The following is a 20,152-nucleotide window of genomic DNA, read 5'->3' as shown; positions in this document are numbered from 1 at the left end:
TAATATGGATGCGCACCACAACTTCAATTCCCAAAACTACATGTTCAACTGCTTCCTCCTGCTTCGCAGGGTTAGTCCTCAGGATCAAGGAGAAAACAGGGCTTTTGGTGTTGAAGGACACAGCACCTGAAGGGTTGCGTTGGTTTGGTTTGACCCAAGAGCCCTACATGATATCCCCTCTGACATCCCACCACATCCCACTGCATGGGTTATCCCTTGGAAACTCGAGCTGGAAGGGCAGCCGAGAAAGCAGGAGCAAGGGAGCAGTGGCAACCTCTGCCCAACGACGGGCAGCTGAAAAAACACCGGCAAGAGAGGAGCTGGGCCACGGGGAGGAAAAGCAACGTGTCACTGCTCCAGTAAAACCCGCTGTGATCCATCCCTTGCTTTGATCGCGTCTCCCCATCCAGCACAGGCGCTTCTGGACATCCCACTGGAGGCCGAGTGCTTGTGGAAAACCATTCCCTTACTCCCTTCCCTCCACAGAGGTTTAGGAGCTCACTGGAATCACAGCTTTGGGGAGAGGCTCTTGCCTTTATTTAGAATCATCGAATCATAGAATAGTTTGGGTTGGAAGGGACCTTAAAGCCCATCCAGTTCCAACCCCCTGCCATGGGCAGGGACACCTCCCACTGGCTCAGGCTGCCCAAGGCCCATCCAACCTGGCCTGGAACACCTCCAGGGATGGGGCAGCCACACCTTCCCTGGGCAACCTGGGCCAGGGCCTCACCACCCTCATGGTGAAGAAATTCCTCCTTATGTCCAGTCTAAATCTGCCCCTCTCCAGTTTATATCCACCGCCCCTCGTCCTATCACTCCAAGCCTTTGTCAACAGTTAAGATGAGCAAAATGAGCCAAAAAATTCTTGCAGTCACACTTCTTCCAGTGACTTCTTCCCACTGGATCAGGCTGCCCCAACGAGGGACAACGCGGATAAACGGGAGAGGGGCAGATTGAGACTGGATATAAGGAGGAATTTCTTCACCATGAGGGTGGTGAGGCCCGGGCCCAGGTTGCCCAGGGAAGCTGTGGCTGCCCCATCCCTGGAGGGGTTCCAGGCCAGGTTGGATGGGCCTTGGAACACCTCGTCTCATGGGACATGTCCCTGCCCATGGCAGGGGGTTGGAACTGGATGGGCTTTAAGGTCCCTTCCAACCCAAACTATTCTATGATTCTACGATCCAGGGAGGAGCGGAAGGTCACACAGTAGTCTAACGGCAGCTTCTAAAGTCAGGGAGATGAATTGCTGGCTTGAGGTCCTGCAGTTGTGAAAGGTGTACAACTGAGCACGTACAAACCGGAGGAAATAATCCTGAAAGAAAACGGCAAATGAAGCGTTCTCCCACGCCCCCTCACAGCCGCCTGGCCACACAGCCGAGCTCCCCCTGGGATTTTTCAGCCAAACCAACGCATGAATAGAACAGAGGGGGAAAAAAAAACAGCTGAAAACATTACAGCTTCACAGGAGTCAAAGCAAGGAGAGAAACTCCTACCAAGCAGGGGAAAAAAAAAATGCATTCTGCTCAGCTATAGGAGCAGAGGACGTGTAATAAATAATTGGGAAACAGCTCCAAATGGCATTGAATACAATTAGTAGGAATTGAAGCATAACAGGAATTTTTTAAGAATCGTGCTGCCAGAACAATGCAAACGGCTACAGGATAATAACTCTTGTGGATAACTAACACCAAAATATGCCAGCGCAGATACACAAAACTGCTGAAGCTCAGCAGATGCTCACCCAGGAAGAGAAAACTGATGGCAAGGAAAGTTAATGCAACACTGTTCGATTTGCAAGAGTTGAACAAAATAATACAGGTGCCCTGAAGATAACAGAAATGCGGATTACAAAAGACTGAGAAGGCTCAGGAAAGGCAGAAGCATACGCGTACATAAGCTATTTGTCTGGCTTTGAGCAGGGGCTGAGCAGGTAACGCTCCGAGGATGCAAATACATCACCCAAGCTAGCTCTCCACTGAGTCTCTCATTCATACCCAAGGACAGCAACCATAGACACGAGGAAATTTCAGCCACGGCACCTTTTTCATTATCTCGAGACCAGAAGGACAACCCTGGTTCAGAACTAGTCTCCACTTTCTTCTGCTATGCTCCAAGCAGGTCTTTGTACTGAAGTATCCTTGAATCACAGAATCATTTAGGTTGGAAAAGACCTTTAAGATCATCAAGTCCAACCATAAACTCAACACTCCCAACACCACCGCTAAACCATGTCCCTAAGTGCCACATCTACACGTGGGAAGAGGCACAGGCTGCAAGAAACAGAGGCAGAGAGGTTAGTTCCTTGAGAACTGTGCTGACAATGCGCAGCTGAATACAGCTCTACATTTCCCAGTCAGCCATCTAAACAACTTCTACCTCTTCCTCGAGAATTTGAGCTGGGCCCCCAAGAGCTATTTTCACTCCTTTGCCTTCTGCCCACAACAAACTCTCCTCACTTTGTTATTAAAATACTCAAATATTGCTCCTTTTCCTATTGAACGTCCACTCCACTAAGATGCTCAAGGCCTTAGTTATCGGATACTGTTGCTGGCATAAGGGGCCAAGAAACAACACATCCCTCTCCACACAGCCACAAAGAATCCCTAAATCCATCTCAGCAGCCTTCAAACCTAAAATATTTTGGCCTACTACTGATATTTGTGCAGAAGCTACAGGAAAATGGTCACATTTCAACAGTGCTTATACTCAACCGCATGGCATTGTTTGGGGTTTTTGATAACCCCTCTAGAAGGATGTCATACGACTGCGTCACCTTCCTCAGGGACTCATCTCAAAGCCTTTATCCCTGGCATATTTATTAATTTGAGAAGTATGGTAGCGTTGGTTAAATTTCATTTCTTTGTTCTTGCTCTACGCTGTCGTTATCCCCTTCGCACAGTCCAGCAAGGACTAACTGATAACCTGCCGAGCTGGATCGTCTCCCCCTCCGGCTCTGCAGGCTCGTGGTGCTCACCCAGCTCAGGACCAGCAGGACCATTTCACCACCCAGCGTCCACAACTCCTTGCGACAGTGAAACCTGAAGGCAGCTGCATCCAGAGTTACAACGCAGCCAACCGACAGCTGTACGACGTTCAGCTTCTTGGCCCTTTTACTCCTACATTTAGCTTTTTGCACATGAAAATAGCAGCTGCTTTCCTGCGAGTAAACTCTGCGATGCCTTAATAACCTTCCTCTCCCCCTTTTAGCTTCAAGCGTGAGAAGGATTTTGGTTTAAAATTAGAAAAAAAAATACGTTTATGAACTCTTAACAGCAGGCAGGGGCTCTTGGCTGTGTTTTTGTTACATTAGGAAAGCAATACTGAGACCAAACTAAAAAAAACACATTGAATTTGATATTGGAAAGGAAAGGAAAGGAAAGGAAAGGAAAGGAAAGGAAAGGAAAGGAAAGGAAAGGAAAGGAAAGGAAAGGAAAGGAAAGGAAAGGAAAGGAAAGGAAAGGAAAGGAAAGGAAAGGAAAGGAAAGGAAAGGAAAGGAAAGGAAAGGAAAGGAAAGGAAAGGAAAGGAAAGGAAAGGAAAGGAAAGGAAAGGAAAGGAAAGGAAAGGAAAGGAAAGGAAAGGAAAGGAAAGGAAAGGAAAGGAAAGGAAGATAGGACTGTCAAAGTATTGCAAGCTGTAGTACTTCTCCTAAAGCCAACACTCAAAGTTAGAGTTTACCAGAAGCTTAACAAAACCATTCCCATCAGAGCAAAGTAGGGTGAAGCACCTGAAGCAGCTCTCTTGTTGGGGTGCAGAGCTGACACCGAGCCAGCCAACAAAAACTGGGTTTGGATGACTAGCAAAATCCTTCAGCCCATGGGACAGACAGAAAGCTCACCCAAAGGTTCCTCAAATCCCACTTGGTTAATTTTTTTTAATAAAATCTGTTTTGTTGGTTTGGGGTTTTTTTTTACCTTTTTTCTTTCCTAAGACAGCACCATGAACATTTTAATACCACACGCCGAGTCCCATCCAGCTCTCTAATCTTGGCTTTCTCTTTCGCAACGCTAAAAGAATACACAATAAAAACATTCTTTTTTTCCTTTTTCTAAACAATGCGATTGTACCACACAACCTCAGCTTTTAAACAGTGCAGCTACACGGCCCCGAGTATAAACCAGTGCTGCACAAGGTCCTGCGCTCCTTCCCAATCCCACGAACGTGGATGTTCACGGCTGAGCAAAAGCCCTGTACTGCAAACTGGTTTGACGTTATTCATATGGAAACCACACCACGGAGTCCAGTTCCCTAGAAGAGCATTTAACTCCAAACAACCTAACTGTAAATGCTGGCGTCATTTATAGCACCTGTAAATCACACGCGGCCAGGCAACTGATAAACACAGCCTCATGAAAATCAGCTTCCAGAGCGATACGCACCAAAACACCGTAAATCCTTCAGGCAGGATTACTGGATTTTTCCATCCTCATGTTATAAGCAAGTTCTGCGCAACTGAATTACGATGCTGTAGCTGAGCTCGTACCAATCATATTTAAAGACTATTTAAAGGTGCCTACAGCCCACTGCAAAAAAACGTCATTAGGGTAGAGACAGCGGAAAAGCATCAATTCCAGAAGCTAATAACAGGATTCTTCTCTCTTTACCTTGTTTCTCTTTGAACGCGCTTTTTATAATTAAAAAATTACATGACGAATAGCCACTGTTTTGTCATCTACAGTGAATCATGGAATACATATGTCAGCGCTCATAAATAAACCGTACTTCATTGAGGTGAAGTTCAGATCTTTGAAACTCCAAAGACTAAATTCAGAAAACCAATGCAAGAGACTGAAGCTAAAAAAGAGCGAGGACAGAAATAGTATTTCTGCTTCATCGAGGCTTTGTGCAGAAAGACTTGGGGAGAAGACGTTCTGTTTGCAAAGGCTGTTACGGCCGCACCTTCTCATGCACCAACGTGGAGAATCCTCTTAGTGACCATCACCGCTTTGAAGACCAAGTTTTAAGATGTATTGAAAGAAAACCTAAAAATTGCCATGTATTTCTTCCTGCCCAATCTCTTGGCTAAAAGGGAATTAAAATCTAAGTGCTCAGGTTTCCAAAGTCACTGTAAAGCTTAAAACCAAAAAGAAAAAAAATCAGGGCACTCTGCTTGGAAATCATCTCACTCTCCTTCCTGATAAACACCTTGCTGTAACGGAACACTCTCTCATCGCATTATTTTGCTGTGCGATGAAACTGGTGGCTTTCCTATTTATGACACAGCCATTGCCACCCTGGAAGAGGTTTTTCAATACATCAAATTCCCACAGTGCAGAGAGCAAAAATGCTTTAACTGCAGACGGAGGAAGGAAAGCTCGGTTTGAACCCTGTCGTATGAGCTCACAAGGAAACCAAGCAGCGTGAGAAGCAGTTTTGATAAGCAATGAGGTTCAACAAGGCCAAGTGCAAGGTCCTACATCCGTGTCAGGGCAATCCGCGGTTCCAATACAAGATGGGGGAGGATATGATTGAGAGCAGCCCTGCAGAGAAGGACTTGGGGTGCTGGTTGACGAGAAGCTCGACATGAGCCGGCAACATGCGCTCGCAGCCCAGAAACCAACCGTGTCCTGGGCTGCATCCAAAGCAGTGTGGCCAGCAGGGAGGGAGGGGATTCTGCCCCTCTGTTCCCCTCCTGTGAGACCTCGTCTGAAGGATTGGGTCCAGTTCTGGAATCCTCAACATAAGAAGGAGATGGAGCTGTTGGAACAGGTCCAGAGGAGGCTACAAAGACGATCCGAGGGACCAGATGATCCCTGGAAGTGTCCAAGGCCAGGTTGGATGGGCCTTGGGCAGCCTGATCCAGTGGGAGGTGTCCCTGACCACGGCAGGGGCGCTCGAACTAGATGACCCTTAAGGTCCCCCTTCAACGGAAACTATTCTGTGATTCTATGAAATCAGCTTTCTGTTACCAGTGCTATCCCACCTCCTCGCAGCAAGATTAAGGCAATGATCGACTGCTTCCTGGGATGGAAAAGACCATCTCAAGACCCCCAAAAACACTGGGGAAGGAGAAAAATGCCGTGGCAATAAGGGAAGAAGTGATGGAGTTGCTTGAGAACTCTCTGACTTTGACAGCCCAGTTGAGTGAAAGAAATTAAAAGTATAAGGGCGAAGGAATTAAGCAAATAAACTTTCTTTTCTACGGGGTTCTCAGCTAATGTGAATCACGTCACTTGGATGACTTTCACAGGGCTAAGTCAGCCCGTGCTGGCTGTGGCACAGCCGTCAGCATCACCCAGTGAAGAAATAAAGCAGCAAAAGCCTAGGGAAAAAAATCACCCTGATTGCTTCCAGGGTCTACGTTGAAGGCACACAAAGCTGCTGCCTGGATTTCATTACCCAAATGCCAACAACTCCCTTCAGACATCCCAAAAACAGAGTTTCTGAGAAAGCACCAGAGATCAAACTTTAAATACAGCCAGGATGCAAAACTAGGAACAGCAACTCCTGGGGTGTTTGCCAGCCGGCGCGCACAGACGGTACCAGCTGGAACGGAAGCTGAAGCCCTATCGGCTTGGTTTCCCCTCTTTTTTTTTTTTAGGGAATAAAAAGATGTTAAACAGGCCTCCAAATTCAAAAGACAAATGGTAACGTTAAATGTGACAGGAGTAATAATGGGGCTGTTTGCACAGCCCAGGGTTTAAAGCGGGGCTTACCGACAGCCTCACGTCCTGGCTCTGGGTAACCCACTTCCCAGGAACACACAGATGCCCAAAGAGAAACTCAATAATACAACGGCGTCACCTGATGCAAACAAGCGTTCCTGTAGATATACTGGTTTAAAAAACAAAATTAAAGTATCGATTTTTGCTATTATTTGACACAAAAGATCAATCTGCATGTGACCAGCACATTTCAGTCTATAACTTAACTGACAGAAGGGTAATGGAACATTAATCTTCATTTAAGGCTGCTTAAGTGCCTTATTAGGAATCAAAAACAAGATCTGATTTTATGTAAGCCAAAGTACAGACTCGGAGAAGGACGTTAATGGATCCTCTATATCAGTGTATAAAACCCAAGCCTGGGATTTCAGAGCACACCAATTTTTCAGAAGCCAGGAAGCGGGTAATCCAATTTTTACATGATAAAACCCACCACTTTTGTGTTTTTGCCGTGGCAGTCGGCTTTCCTCCCCGGTTTGTGAGCGAAAAAGGAGCCCAGGCTGGTGATCTCCCCACCGAGCCCCAAGGGTTTCACTCCCTGCGAGCGGCCACACACCCACACGGAATACCAATGACACGGACGGCACAGCTGGGAACCCAAACAAGGGGCTCCTACACCAACGAGCAGATTGCAGGCAGGAACCTCACCTCCAGCAGGAACAAACTCTGTTTATTTTAGTAAATTGAATGGAAGACATAAAACAAATACGTTGCCTTGATCGCTTCTCACCCAACGCACAGCCAGTAGCTAAAATGGGTGCATTACAGGCAGCGTTCGAGGTGCAGAATGTGCCCGTGACACTTCCCACTCCCCAAACACTAAATGTTTGACTTACTTAAAATTTACTAGGGAAGAATATTCCATTTTCCATGCGAGCTCGCCAGAGGGAGGAGCGGGAAACACTCTGGAATGATCTTGAAAATTACACATCGATCAGCCTTATAAGTTGTTTAAAATCTGAATTAATGACAGTGTTTAAAAGCAACCAGGGAAACGCGGTAAATCAAAACATTTTAACCTAGCTTCGGTCACAGCGGTCGATGCGCTCGGTTTCTTGGGATAAACAAAACATCCTCGTTATCTGAACGTTCAAAAGCCACTGACAGCATCATGGTGGGACTTTACTGCAGAACTCTGGCTTGGAAGGAACATTAGATCATCACCTGGTCTTCAACAGGGAAACGGAGAGGTGGGAAGCGGAGCGATGGGAGATCCTTACAAGGGCAGGTTTACCCTCAAAAGGCTTTACTGTATGTCAGCACGAGGAAACAACTCCTCCAGAGCAAAAGCCTAACTCAGGAGAACCAAGTGGTCCTGCCTGCCTTCAATTAGCCCTCATTAATGTCCCTCCAACCACATAAGTAATAAATTTAAATACCGAGAAAAAACAAAACAAACCAAAAAAACACAAACCAAAGCCCCGCATGGGCGTTCTTTGTTAAATACAAAGATGGGCTAAACTGCATCTCCAGAAAACAGTGGCCAGGGTAGGACTATACGTGATGGGTGTCACTAAATCGTGCAAATTAATCAAGACTAGAGAAAACTGCGAAATCCCAAGAGGCAGGAGAAAAGCCAGACAATTAAGCTGCCTGGCAGTGGAATAAACTTATCTTGACAAGCACAAGGTAACACAGATTAGCAGGAATAATGTACGACTGTGACCCGGGCTTCACTGTAGACAGCTCAATGACAACGTACCGTTGGCATTCGGAAAACACTGTGAAACGTGACAAAAAATAACACAGAAAGGTATGTCAGCACCGTAATATTTTACCTTTGGCCTTTATTCATTATTTACCCCAGGATGTTCTGCATATTGAATTAAAATATATTAGAAAACCCCTCCATCAAAACAGTAAAGAGATTCATTTGTACTGATAAAGCAAGATGAGGTAGAACAGACACTGAATTTTTTTGGTGACCCGGATGGTCTCTTGCAATCCTCCTCACACACACTTTGTTTACACACATGAACAGTCAAAAGGTTGTCCTCCCAGAAGGCTTCCCCCTGATACCCCGTGAATTTGGTGGATCTCTCACCATTTCTACAAAACCCTCTTGAAGGCATAGCACCATTTTCACAGCAAGTTTCAATCAGTGGAGAACACTTGGAGGAGCTGTCATTACGTGGCATAATAATATGCAAGACGGTTCTTGCACATGATGCCCGTCTCTTACATAATCTCGGCTGAAGAGCCCACGAGTTCTGTGCACGGCGCAGACCTATGAGCTGCAGCTCCTCTTCACCGGTTTCTACAGTTCAGGGTAACTCGCTTAAAAAGATTTATTTTTCATGCTTAGCATGAGAGACTCCATATGCACAATTCAGATGCATTTCTTAACAGGGAAGAATTTATGTTCTTCAACAGTAACACAGTCAGCTTATGCTACCAGACAGCTCCTCGCTAACATCCCTTCATTAAGTCTTCAACTCAATGCTACGCTTTCCCCATTCCACGAGCTGCCCTGTCAATAGATATTTTCTCTGTAAACAAGCAATGTAGTATAGATGAGGAGGCGCAATCAAATAACAGAGCAAAAAGGACTGAAAAACAATCCTGACTCCTTACTCCCATTTCCCTAGACTCCAGGCAACACATTCTTCCCCCTTGGATCACCTTCTGTTGCTCCCACACAACTAGCCCATACATTTTCAATCATCCTGCAATAAGAGTTAACTGAATTTCTTGTTCTCGAGGGTATTTTGGACTGGCTTTTGAGCCTAAAAAAACTCTGGAGCAAAACTCCAGATTGGCTTTTGGTTTTTTTTACCTCCTCAGACATTTTACGTTCATCAGATGTTTCATAAGAAGTACCGCCTGCTAGAGGTCAAAGCCTATTCATCTTCAGCTTCCCTGGACACCTCAACACTTGGTTCAGAGAGAAAAATTTGTGTCTTCCAACTCTCCAAAGTAAAATTGGGCAAATTTAGTACCAACCGAATGAATGACCGAGCAGAAGCTGTGCTACAGACGACCAGGCTGCAACACCGCGGCTCGTGCGGTGAATACCATCCCTGAATACATGCTCATGTTCTCTCTACATCCTTCCCTTTGGCACAAAGACACATACGTTTGTATTTCAAACGACGATTCCTAAAACGACGATTCCTAAAACGACCCGTCCTTACCTCATTTCCTCCTCTTGTGGTGTCAGGAAGACAGAAAAACAGATTAAATAACGCTCTGTGCTAGAGCTCCTAGAAACTGGCTTGTTTCGAGGACAGAAAACATCTCTGAAACATCAAAACTGGTTTCCAGAGTTGCTGTAAGGGAAGCTTTAAAGCCATTTTTCTGTTAATTATCCTACCAGTGTTTTGAAAAAATCCTTCTCAGAACTGTTGCAAATTCTTGCTACGACTATAAAAGCTACGTTTATTTATTGCCTTTAACTTATACCTCTAGGGACTTGATTAATATTAATCCAAATGAGACCTCCCTCCCTAAATAATATTGTACAGCACTTCTATATTACAGCAAGTAGGATATTCTATTGTTCTGCAGCTTTCTTCCAAGGAGACGGATATAAATGCTTGCAGGATGGGAAAGGCAGGGAGGGGGACGAGCCCACAATCCTCGCGTCACGAGCGTGTCAAACTCTCCCAGACTTGCCACGACTCAAGATGAATTTTCTGTAAACCCACAAAACTTCATTTCTGACAGAAACAACCCCAGCCCTCAGACTGATGTAATTTCTTCTCGACGCCAAGCAGCAGCCAGCAGCCTCTGCTGAGTTTTGTTCTAACGGTTCGGGTTAAGAAACGGCTATGAAATCACAGCAGAATTCCAGCAACACAATGCCAAACAAAGCAATAGCTGCATCCTCTTAGGGTTATGCTTGCCATGCTGTTTTCAAACATCAGATTAAAAATATAAAGTACTCTTAACACATTTAACAGGCTGGCTGAGCATCAGACGCAAGCGTCAAGATGCTCCTTGCAGCAGAGCAAAGATCTTCAGTCGCAACTGATAAAAATACGGGGTTTAATTAAAATACAGTTATCCAGGAGCATCGTTTTGGTACCTGTTACAAAGAGGGCGACTTTTAGCATTGTGCTGATCAGAGGTTGTTTGGTGGGGGTGGTTTAACAACTAAGCATTTGTTACACACTGAGGATATCCTTATCATGCAAGGCAAAACTTTTCACACTCTACAATAAGAAAGCCTTTAAAGTGGGAGACGAACACTAAATACAAGTGCTGAGAAACCTACAGTAAAAAAAACGTGCGATAGAGTTTCAGATACCGCTAGCATCCTTACCTAACGGGAGGCTTCCACTGTCCGACCTTCACATTACAGTGGATGGAAAAACATGTGAAAAAATGAAATAAATAAATAACATTGCTTATGCCACTGATAAGTACCATCTATCCTATTCCTTCCAAAAATAAGCAGCCAAACAACTACCTCTAGTAACACAGTGCAAGAATAGTTCAGCTTGAAATCATAAAAAAAGCTATTTTAGGTCTTCTCCTGTTTTGTTTGCGTTTTTTACCCCCACTTTAAATTTTGCTCTGATCTGCTGAGCAGCATCTTGTTTTCTTGCTTTAGATAACGAAAGAACACGTCAAGTTTGGCTGAAGTTCTCGCACAGCATCTTTCTGCACAAAAATATTTGCCTCCCAGCACATGTATTTTACAATCTTGAATTGTGTTGCTTTAGTCTCTACCAACAACAGCCCTTCTGAAGGTGAAGAAATAGTCACCAAGGACCTCCCCGAGTCTCACCTGCAGATGCAGAGCAGAAGCTGCTCCAAAAGGAATGGCCTGTTGGAAGCGGATTATTTCCAAAACCGAGTTTAACAACCACAAATGTCAGAGCAGCTCATCTCGTTTTACTAGGACCAATGAATTTCTAACAAAGGACGCTGATTTTGCTGATTTGGGGATGTACATCAAAGACAAAGAGAAACCATAGCACTAAACAAGACCAACTGCAAAGTGATCAACTGTGCAAACAGAACCTACCTCAACTTGTCTCCCAGCAGTGGCTCCAGGAGACCTGAGCTCAGACTGGGATCCCCACTATGCGCCAGTCGACCACATCCACGCTGCTTTTGAAGCTCTTAAAGCACACACAGAAACAGCAGATGGATGGTTTTGATAATCCTTTGAGACAGTTCCTATTCTTTACTTGTGCATTTCTTTTGCCTGACGCTATTTTACCGTTTGGTTTTCAATTTAAAATAGCTCTGGCCTGAGAGAAAGCTTCTATAATGCCACAGCTCACTGGACAGCTGAAGCCTGGCTCTGTTCAATGCGATTCTTGCATTGCTCACAATCATCATCAGAAGAGAGGCTAAAAGCACGTTACAGAATTTATACTGTAAATACCAACTGGAGTTACGTAGAACGACCCGAGCTGGAAGGGACTCACAAAGATCATCAAATCCAACTCCTATGCCTGCACAGGACAACCCCAAAATCCATGAATACATGATATAAATCAGTCCTTCTCTTACATACAGACGTTGTTGGCTTACAAAACACCTATCGTCTATTCTTCTGATCATCACTAATGTCTTGTCTCTTCTTATTTCACATTTGTTTTTAACCCTTGCACCTGAAAACCTTCTTCCTGTTGTCTCTGCAGTCTTTCTCACCGTAACTTGCATCGTGATCGAACCTGTCTCCTAAAAGCATTCTTGGAGGTGTTCCAGGCCAGGTTGGATGGGCCTTGGGCAGCCTGAGCCAGTGGGAGGTGTCCCTGCCCATGGCAGGAGATTTGGAACTGGATGATCTTTAAGGTCCATTCCAACCCAAACTATTCTATGATCCTCACGGGCGTGTGACGAGAGATCAACCACATTTATCACAGCATGGGTTATAACTTGGCAGATTTTCTATACATATCTGTACGCCCCGTAAAAATCCCTCTTCTAGCACAGAACAGGCAAAAAAGGAATTCCACTAGGACTGAGGGGTTCTCCCTGCAGCTAATTATATTCTATTACCCAAAAATGTTTTAATTGTTTCACTGCAGGTGAAGAGAAACCTTGCCTTCATCAGAGAGCCTCTGATCCAGCTTTGTGACATGAGATACATTCTACTGCAATGCCACCCAAATGCATTTGACCAACACTGACTCCAGAGACGGCTGCATCGTAAATCTTCACCATTAATAAAGTTGCTTTAACACTTAACTCAGTGAGCAAGTGACAGCCTGGACCATTAGACAGGTGGACTTTTATCTTCTTGAGCAACCAAGCAGTGAAAGGGCACTCCTCGGAGTTTCAGAGCTCGAATCCATGTGAAACGGCTCGTGCAAACTCATGCAGAGCAGAACTGGGAGAAATATTACACTACACCAAACTTCTCCCGTGAAAACGTGGTTGTTCCGTGCATCTTTAAAAGCCCAAAAATTTGCCATGCAAAAATGGAAATCTTCACTAATCCCCTGGATCAAAGAGAAGCTTAAAGCTTTAAGGATTCAGCTATCCTAGGAATGATGTTCTTACAGAATTGTGTACATGTTAGACTCGTTCTTTTAGGAGTTTTTTTTAAATGACATTTAAAAACACCCGGTACACTACTTATATCCTTTAAAATAGCAATATGCTGCATTTGAAGTCTGATGGTTTTATACAAATTACCTATTTAGTACTTGGACAAAAAGATCAAGAAAAATATGCAGCTTTTTTCATTGTGTAAGTGCAGATAGAATTTTTAAGAACAAGCTGGGTTTCGGCCAAGAAAAAAAAAGCTTGTAGTCAAAATTCTTCGGGGCAAAAGCATCAGGTCCCGTTCAGCTTGTAAAATCCCAAGTATTCTTAAAGGCAAGCAAAGAGCTACGGAGCATCAGTTAAAGGTGTCGATACTATCGGAACGCGGACAGTAAACCGTAACAACAGTAAATTTTAGCAGACTAAGTAAAACATATTTTAACACAGAATCTTCAAAAAGTTGTACCTACCAGGCATCACGATAGCACAGTTTATTCCCGTTGGATTATAAATAATTTAACAATTACCGTGAATATAATGGCCAAGCCGGTTATCACTGCTGACAGGTAAGGGGCACAACCTTTTAATGTAATAATACAGCACTTTCACTGGGAATAACAACGATTTCAGAGTTGATACAGTAAGCTGTGATTCTGCAAGCAATTCTAGTCTGCCCTATATGCAGATATAATTGAGTATGAGACATACAAGTATTTTTCAGCACATTATCCACTTTGTAAAATAATTTGTACGTCGGGGGAAAAAAAAAAAAGCCAAAACAAACTCAACAAAAACAGCTTTGCTCCCTTTACAAAAGAGCCGTAACTCCAACGGCAGAGCCAGAGGCGCTCGAGTTGCGAAAAGTAAACACGTAACAGGAAGGCAGGGCAGGGAATAAAAGCTCTGCACAGACAATGATAAATTGAAATTGCAAATTAAAAGTCGTCTCAAATTCCTGAAGCTCCCTCTAAAGCTGGGGTACAGGCTCATTCAAGGACTGTGACGGCGGCATTTGGATTCTAGGCACAAGCAAGAAGTGCTTGCTGCCAGCAGGAATGGGGTTTGGGGAACAAGAGGAGGAGGAGGAAGAAAATACTAACAACTTCCTAACTTTCTGTTAAAAAAACGGGCATTCTAGGGTTCAATATTTCCTGTATCCTTGGATTGGCTTGAAAACATACACCCTGAAGTACCAGAGGATATAAAATTCAGAGAACAGTATAGTAGTACAGCATATTAATCTATTTAATATTTTCTTAAATGTTTAGTCACAAAAGGGAACAGTAAAAAAATGCACAGAATTACCTTCACTTTCCGCAAACTTCAAAAAAAACTCCCAGCAAAGCATGGCCTAAACTATATAAAGACCCATCACTGTACATTTACGCGCCCAATCAAGGACTACCCTAGCTTTCTGCCTCCTTCAAAACTCTACTAGGACAGTGAATCGATATCCAAAGAAAATGCAAATACCTACACACCCTTTCCGACATCCTCACTCAATGTGACATCCATACGGGGCTTCCTTTCTGAGAGCGGTGCTTTAATTCTTGTGTGGCAACCGGTCTACTCGCTGAAACGGCACTCCCTCGGGAAAACATTCAAACGAGCTCCTCTATTAAATTAAAAAATATTATCTGCCTGTAGTTGTTGAACACGCACTTGAGATTCTTTTACAATGGGGCATCCCTTCAGCGTCGTAAAGCGAGCGTGTTCCCACACCGTTCAATTATCTTCTTGCTGAAGAAATATCAGACCTCTGAAAGGAAGGTTAACTAGTTTTGATGGACAAAACCAGCGCATGAAGAAATTTAAGACCCCACTCATATCATTAATGACAACACTGCGTTTATACTTTTTCGACTGGTGTGGAATTCAGTGGGAAAAAAAGGACTGTAGGCTGCAAAGGCACGTGTAGAAATGGATGCTACTCTAATTCAGCAATGTTCAAATCCAAGTGAGGAGAAAACCCCACCAACCTGAACTCTATGGTCTGCCTTGTACTAACCTCAAACCTACACAAGCGTTGCAGGGTGCTCCTGTCAAACGCAATCTGGAGCAGAGGAAGGTTTCTGCGTGCTTGGCAGGACGTCCTGGCTCTTCTCTCTTTTACACTAGAAACACAAGGCAGCTTTGGCCAAGACCTTTTTCAAGATTATGAGGATGCTTTCCCTAGAGAAAGGCGGGAAGACTTCCTCTTAGATCCCTTCCTCATCTCCTTACATCTGTTTTCTAAAATCCATGAGTTTAGTTCCATGAGCTCTAAGCGATTCCAGATGCAGATGCAACCGAGATGTGCTTCCAGGTCACGATGACCTGCACTGGGAAATCCCAACAGTAGGCTAGTTGGGGCGATGGATTTATGGGGTTAGCATCCTGTCCCTCATATAAACAAGAGTGGTTACCACAAACCAGCTGTACCGCACAGCTGGAATCGGGACCATCAAACACTCAGTGCCAAGGAGTAACGGATAAGGAACGCTGCATCTGAGGCTGTCACAGCCCAGGGAAAACATATCCAGCAGCAGGGAAATCTGCTCTTCCATGGGTCAGGAAGAGAAAGGCAGTGTAATTTTCACAGAGCACGATCTGAAGATAATCAGAAATAAAAAAAATACTCTGTTGCTTCCAACCAGAGGTGGGGGGGAAGCCAACAAAGCCAATTATCACTGCTTCAGCACGCCTCCAGTCCCAAAAAGCAAATAAAATCTTCCACTTTTGTGTGCACGTGCTTTGTTTATAAGTAAGGGAAGGAAGATATTTCCTTAGCAAAACGGAAAAAAAAGGACATATGCTTCTCGCTATCAGCCTTTGCTTTCAGCCACTCGTGAAAACCAGCATCACGTACAGTTCAAACCTACCGGCAATAAAAGAGGAGACTTCATTTCAATACTACAGACGGCAATCGGAGTAAAGCATTGCCAGGCAGGTCAACGATATCTGAAAATAACCAAGCTCCTTCACAAGCTTCTACACAGACGCAGGACACCACGCTCTGTTTTGCGGTGCTCCATCCCAGAAGGATGGACATTCGCACAGTTATTAAGAAAGCGATTGAGAACCACATGCACTCGTTCAGGCTCTTAACGCTGCAAAGGCTGCATTCACAAACAGCTGCAGATACAACATCGCCAGGGTTTGCTTAATTCTTGTACTTAAAAGGAAGAGTTTCAGATGACAGCAGAAAAAAAAACACAGTGCGATAATGGGAAGCAAGAATTGGTTGTGAAATAATTCCAACGTGAAACCGTTAATTAAATATGCAAAGTACTTGGAGAAGCAGCAACAGACAGACAAAACCCAAGTGCTGCGCCTATTGTAAACAAGTGTGAACACACAGAATAAATATATCTACCTTTCAAATTGGGATTTGACTTTCTAATCCCTTGTCTACAGATTTCGGAGTCATCTCTCTTAAACACATGTTCTGTGAAGGACGGCTCTGCAAGATTAAGACGAGAAGTAAATATTTCAGTGTTTAGAAAAGAAAAAGGGGAAAAGTGGTTATTGTTCAAGTTTTCTTGAAGTCCTCAGAACACAGAAACCAGCTTCTGCTGCTGTGGAACACAGGGGATTTACCAGTATGTAAGTAAACAGCACTTCTTGTTACCAAATAGAGAGCAGAGAGCCCTGACAAGCTCCAAACAATTCCAGATAACGCAGGTGAAAAGAAGAGTTGAACAGTTCAAAGCAGTTTGTGCAGGAGAGGAGAGAGCGCTGCATGCAACTTCATTATTACTTCAATATTCATAGTACGTAGGAGTAGCATGGGAAAGAATCCCACTGTGCTGGACACTGTGTAAACACGGAGCAAGAGCAGTCTCCTCCAAGACGCCTATCATTAAAGCATAAATTAGAAGATAAACAAACACTGGCTACAAGGTCAAGCAGCAGACAATTTGCAATTCCTATTGAAACTAATTTTACTTCTGCTGAACCCACCAAAAAAACTCAGAAAAGGTTTAAAACCAACACTATGACTAACGATCACCCAGTCCTTATAAAACCTGTTTGTTGGAAGCATCAGGACCGGTTTTGAGAACGTGGAAGGCACTGCAACCCCCATTTTCCATATGGGCAAACAGAAAACTAAACATAGTTGCAGCAGGTTCCAGATTAAAATAGATCAGCCCCTCCACACAATGAATCACCCTCAGCTTGAAAGATGGATTTCTAAAAGCCGATCCAGTCAGGTGAGGTCTGCGCAGCACGTCTGTAGCATCGGCCAAGCATCCCGTGCCCACAGGCAAGACAGGTCCTCCGACACCGCGGGGCTCCCGGCATGAGCAGCGTCCAAGGAAAAGGAGGTGTGCCTTTTGGGCAAGTTTTATGGGGAAAAGGGAGATATAGACAGATGAAGATGAATCTTATGTACACAAAGAGACAAGGAGAGACAGGCGGTGATTGACATTGGCTGCAACAAACACAACTGGTAAGAGTCTAGACAGGCTTCCAGTGCATAAATATCAGATTATAGGAACCATGCTGGAGGGGACTTGCAGCAACCTCTAATTTTGAGATCTACCTTAAGTTTAAAAGAAAGGCAGCGACACCCTCCTGGGCTCCTTCCCCAAACAGATTCCGGTGATTTGCCTAAGCAGACAAATCAGATAAACCCTGCGGTTTAGAAATACCTCTCAAGTTTATTCTCAATAGGTAAATTTGAGAAAAACTATAGGTTTGGGGTTTTTTTTCCCCTGAAGAAAAAAGTGGGATGAGGGCAGAGAGAGTCCCATTCCCTATGTAACCTATTGATCCTTCAGTCACGGAGCTGTGTTCAGCCCGACACTGTCCTGCCCCACACACACTGCGTGGCGGGATGTTCCCCTGAGAACAACAGGAAAACAGTTTCCCACTGTGACATTCCCAAACATTTTTGCCTAAACGATTAAAACACGAAGTTAACTGCTCCTGCCACAGCCCTTCAGCTCTGTAAATACTTCACACAAGGCACATCCGAAACATCAATCCTTTATTGTCTGCCTAATTCCAGAAGTGTTTTGCAACTTTCGGTACTGCAGTTAAAACTCCCTCACGTGCTTTTGCGATGGATAACAAAATCCAAAGGCACATACGCCAACTAAGCTCTTCAGGAAGAATCAAAAGATTTGTGGATCTGACACACAGGTTTGATCTTCCAATGAAGCAACTCACAACATGGATGCAACTCCCGTATGAGGACAGGCTGAGAGAGTTGGGGTTGTTCAGCCTGGAGAAGAGAAGGCTCTGAGGAGACCTTAGTGCGACCTTCCAGTACCTGAAGGGGCTACAGGAAAGTTGAGGAGGGGCTGTTCACAAAGGCTTGTGGGGATAGGACGAGGGGCAATGGGGATAAACTGGAGAGGGGCAGATTTAGACTGGACATAAAGAGAAATTTCTTCATGATGAGGGTGGTGAGGCCCTGGCCCAGGTTGCCCAGGGAAGCTGTGGCTGCCCCATCCCTGGAGGTGTTCCAGGCCAGGTTGGATGGGGCTTTGAGCACCCTGATCCAGTGGGAGGTGTCCCTGCCCATGGCAGGGGGTTGGAACTGGATGATCTTTAAGTTCCCTTCCAACCCAAACTATTTTATGATTCTATGGATGCCGCTCAGCCTGCACACAGGGAGAACTGCAGAGGGATGACTAGAATAACATCAAGAAAACTCAAACTGTAAGAATGAGAGATGCTTCCTCTGAGGCATGAAGAGTAATCACTGTTTTGTTTCACTTGACACAACGCCATCATGTGTAACTCACCTGTCTCACAACAAACGACCCCTTCGTGCCCGCACAGCTGTGATGCTCCACCCATGGAAGGAAGTCAAGAATGGGAAAGAAATTAAATATCTGCTTTTTGGGGTGATTCACTGCAAAAACTTGTGGGGTTTTCTTCCATTTCTCTTTCCTTTTTCTCCTTCTTAACAGAAAACTTGGACCATGAGCGTGTTATTAGACCCATCTGGAAATGCTGGGATTGTTTGATGAAGAAATATCAGCATGACAGTGAGTTTTTTAACAACAGGAAACAGCCAACCTGAATCCCACTACGGAAAGTTAATATTTAAAGTCGCTTAATACTTCAATCTCCTCTCTGAGTAGTACCGATTTTCTTTTCAGTCAAAGCCCTTAAACACACACACTTCAACTATAATCAGCTTGCGGCTCAAAGTTACACGTGTGCCAACAGGTGCCGGTGAAAGATGACCAAAACCACCAGCAAAGGCTTTTGGACCAGCAGTGAAGCAGTCTTTAGTGGAGCCCATTCACCACGCTGGGCCAAAAGCAGCAGTGTGTTTGTTTAATTAACAGTAGTTCGTTTATCTTAAGTATGTCTGACATCGCCATCACTCAACGTCAGGTGCCCTGCTCTAGCTCCGGTCTCCTCCCCTCCTTCGGGCTTCCAGTAAAATTAGACCTTGAATTAAACTTCCAATAAAATAATTACAGTTGGCAGGTATTTTTCAACACTGATTTGGGAGCCAGGAAACCAGAGCAAAACAAAACAAAATCAAATCAAGAATTACTCAACTGTTCTCAGAAACAACTTGTTCCATGGATCCTGTATTTTCACTGGTGGATGGGTTTGCTCTACCGCTATTTCATGTGCTCCGTGAACTTCACAAGAGCATTGGCCAGGCAGCTTATTAAATTTTCCTAAGATAAAGTAGGGGAAAAAGGATCGTAAGTCAACAAAATGACAACAGAGAGATAAAGACATGCTCAAAAACTATGAACTATCTTCTCTCAGTCTCCTGGCCAAAAGATGGACACTTGGGGCTGGACAGGAAAATACTGAATATACCTGCAACCTACTCCGTATTCTCCACACCTGATGATAAAGACAAGTACAAATCATCACAGTTTCCACACAAAGTAGGATACACTTTAAAGTAATGGGAATACTCAGTGAGGCAACCCAAATGATCTTCTCCATTTTTACTGGCAGCTATTTTATTAAAGAAAGCTCCCTTGTAATTGGTTGGTAACCATTAAATCATGTTAATCTTCACGTAAACATAGCTGTCCCCTGCTATAAACAGAAATTCTTTTTACAAACCCAGAG

The 20,152-nt window shown here is 44.3% G+C and overlaps 1 protein-coding gene across 4 annotated transcripts in view; it reads right to left on the bottom strand.

Moving 5' to 3' along the window:
* The window catches only part of C8H1orf21 (chromosome 8 C1orf21 homolog), a 120,532-nt gene that overhangs the window by 80,417 nt on the left and 19,963 nt on the right, over nucleotides 1-20,152 (bottom strand). Inside the window, exon 2 of one of the 4 annotated variants that reach the window (XM_054073224.1) lies at nucleotides 16,467-16,553. The exons of the other annotated variants lie outside the window; for them this stretch is intronic. The gene's annotated coding sequence lies outside the window, so the exon portion shown is untranslated. The remainder of the gene's footprint in view (nucleotides 1-16,466; nucleotides 16,554-20,152) is intronic. 4 annotated transcript variants of the gene reach the window in all.

The sequence above is a fragment of the Cuculus canorus genome, chromosome 8, assembly GCF_017976375.1.
Source record: "Cuculus canorus isolate bCucCan1 chromosome 8, bCucCan1.pri, whole genome shotgun sequence".
NCBI classification, from domain to species: Eukaryota; Metazoa; Chordata; class Aves; order Cuculiformes; family Cuculidae; genus Cuculus; species Cuculus canorus.
Note: the sequence above shows the minus strand (reverse complement) of the source record. Positions and strands in the feature narration are given on the sequence as shown.